The sequence below is a fragment of the Gorilla gorilla genome, chromosome 15 (genome assembly GCF_029281585.2).
Source record: "Gorilla gorilla gorilla isolate KB3781 chromosome 15, NHGRI_mGorGor1-v2.1_pri, whole genome shotgun sequence".
Taxonomy (NCBI): Eukaryota; Metazoa; Chordata; class Mammalia; order Primates; family Hominidae; genus Gorilla; species Gorilla gorilla.
In genome coordinates, this window is record NC_073239.2 from 33229044 (window position 1) to 33232198 (window position 3155).

The window sequence follows — 3155 nt, forward strand, 5'->3', positions numbered from 1 at the left end:
AGGCCCCAGAAAGATCCGCAGGCGCCGCCACCTTTCTCCTCCTAGCCACCTCCATTCTCCTTCCCTAGGCCAACCCAGACAGAGCTCCCTCAAACCAGGGATGCTTCCTTTTCATTTATCCGGCTCAATTGAACCACACAGCCCCAGAGGCCAAGGTAATTCAGTTCTCTGTGATTTCTAGGATTCTTTCAGCCTTTTTTTTTTTTTTTTTTTTTTGTGACGGAGTCTCACTCTGCTGCCCAGGCTGGAGTGCAGTGGCACAACCTCGGCTTGGGCCGAGATCCCTAGGGCCATTCCTCTGGCTAGGAACAGACTTGGACAGCAATGAAGAGATAACTAGAAACAAAGGAGAGGACCCTTGAAAAGGGAGCTATGCAGAGAGACCCAGGGCACCTAAGCAACCAGAGCAAGAGAGACCGCAAGAGATACAGATCCTGCGAGAATGGCCGGGGGCTGGATGCAGACAGCAGGGTTGAGAGAGGTCTGAGAGCCAAGCCAGGGAGAAGGAGGGGTGCTGAGGGGGATGGGGAGAGGGGAAAAAAAAGGGAGCCTTGGAGGGAGAAGCCTGAAGAGCTGCGGGTGGTGATCCCGAGTGAAGGAAAGAATCCTGGGTCACTTGCAAATGCAAGGAGAGTCAGGAAGGCGCAAGGAGATTGGAGAGAAGGAGGAGGAAGAGCCTGGAGCAAGATGTGGAGGCCCAGGCGAGAGAAGAGGCCAGCTCGGAGAGGGCAGAACCTCATGTTAGACCCTGAGCCGGGTGGAGACATGGGCCAGGGAGAATCGGAGGCAGGCCCCACTCTGAGATGGAGAAGCAGGCAGAGGGAATGAAGGTGAGACATAGAGACAGATGCAACAGGGAGCCAGGCAGAAGAGAGGCAACCTGTGCCAGGGAGGCCAGCCTTGCCTCCTTGGCACCCTCACCTGTGGCCGAAGCCTCCATCCCTGTCCTTATACTCCAGGACTCCCAGCAGAATGAGGAGCTGTGTGCAAGGCAGCTTAGGGAGGACAGAGAGCAGTATGTGAGAGCCAGGGAGAGAAGGAGCCTGGGGAAGGGAGAGGACGGTACAGCGGAGCAGACAGGGGCAGGGCCTGGGGCTGAGCGAACACCTTCCTTCCTCCTCCTTCCATAGGAGTGGGGGACTACCCCCCACCACCTCCACTCCCCGCTGCCCTGCCACCACCACCTATACCAAGTGAGGCCTGCTCAGAGCACAGGGTTCCCTGAGGACAAAGCCTGGTCTTTGTCACCTGGACCCGACCCAGACTGACCTGGCGTTCTCAGCTCCTTATCATGTCCCCAGAGCTATGGGAACCAAGCAGTGACGCACTGGCCATGGGCTAACCCCCCGGCTCGAATTCTGGGGCCTCGAGTAACCTAGAGCTGGGGACAGGTGGCCTGCATCCCCTGGGGGTAATGATTTGGCATAAGCACCTGCAGGAGATGGGGATGTGGGGTCAACTAAGGTCCCTCCAAGGACATTGAGAAAAGGTCCAAATGCTCTGGAAAGAGAGGTGTGTTCCTGAGCCCAGGAATGGGGTGGCAGCGTCCTAGGGAGCTAGGGGAGAGGCCACATCTTAATGGAAAGTGCTCCTACCCAGAGAAGCTGACCCCTGTCGTCCTACCCACCTCCACACCCTGGAGCTATATTGAGAGGTGACAGTAAACTGGTGGGAGGGGGGCTGGGAGGGTGTTCCTGGGTGTGAGGGTGGGGGGAAAGCCAGAGCAGGGGAGTCTGGCTTTGTTTCCTGAACACAATGTCCACTTAGTCATAACAGGAACAGCCTGCTGAAGACCTGACACCTACAGCCTCTGAGAGATGGCAGCAATGGAGGATGGGGGGTGGGGCCTTGAGGGCCTAGGGTGCTTGAGGACACCCACAAAGAAGGGAATGTGAGTATAAGCCCTGGAGGGCTTGGAAGGGGGCAACAAAATTCTGCCTGGGGAGTGGGCAGGTGGCAGAGCCCCACCCCGATGGAATGCAGTGCCTGGGGACCAGATGGTGTAAATCCCCAGGCCTGCCAGGCACCTGCACCCTCTGGCAGCCCGGAGAGGCAGAAGGGGACAGCCCCTCACCCACCCCCCTGCTCTCTCAGGCCCTGGGATTAGCACCATCTTCTTCTGCCCACCCCACCCCAGGAGCAGAGGGTAGCAGGGGAGGGCAAAAGCCTATGTGTGCAAATGCGGATGTGCAAGTGTGTGCATCCATGTACACAAAAGAAAGTAGAAAAGAAATCTGCAAGCTTGAGTGGGTAAGTGTGAAAAATCTGCATGTGTGGCTGAAGATGGGCACAGACACGGTCAAGTCTGTATGTGAGAGTGCTGAACTGGGGTTCTGTGTGAAAATCTGCCTGAGGCGGCGGGGAGAATCACTGCCATTGAGTGAGCAAGTTGGATGATGGCCACTCTATCAGGAGCATTAGGGAAGGGGTGGGGACTCCAGATGTGTCCCCAAACCAGGGTGGCCTCAAGACCTTGGGAGAACACTTGTCTGAAGACTTGGGGAACAGAAGGAGACCAGGCATGGCACTTACGCAGACTGAGGCCAGGACAGAAGTTCCTGACAAAAGAAAACTGAGCCATGGAGATGGACAGCAGATCCCTTCCCTGGGCACCATACTGCAGCTTTTAGTCCCTAGCACTGGGGGCTCCAGTACTAAGAGCAGGAAGATGCTCCCAGCCTGGGGCTGTGTGAGGGAGGTCAGAATGGGAAGGAGAGGCTGGGGAACAGGGGAGGAAAGCCCATGGTTGGGAGGTGGGGGACAGGCATTTGGCCTGCAGGAGAAGGTGACCCTCACCCATGTTTTCAGTTCACCCTTCGGGTTAAAAATAACTGAGGTAAGGTCCGTGGCAGGGTGGGAGAGGCGGTGTGAGAAGGTCCTGTCTTCCCACTATCTGCTCATCAGCCCTTTGAAGGGGAGGAATGTGCCCAAGGACTAAAAAAAGGCCGTGGAGCCAGAGAGGCTGGGGCAGCAGACCTTTCTTGGGCAAATCAGGGGGCCCTGCTATCCTCCTGTCACCTCCAGAGCCAAAGGATCAAAGGAGGAGGAGCCAGGAGGGGAGAGAGGTGGGAGGGAGGGTCCCTCCGGAAGGACTCCAAATTTAGACAGGGGGTGGGGGAAGCGGGATATAAAGGAACTGGAGCTTTGAGGACAGA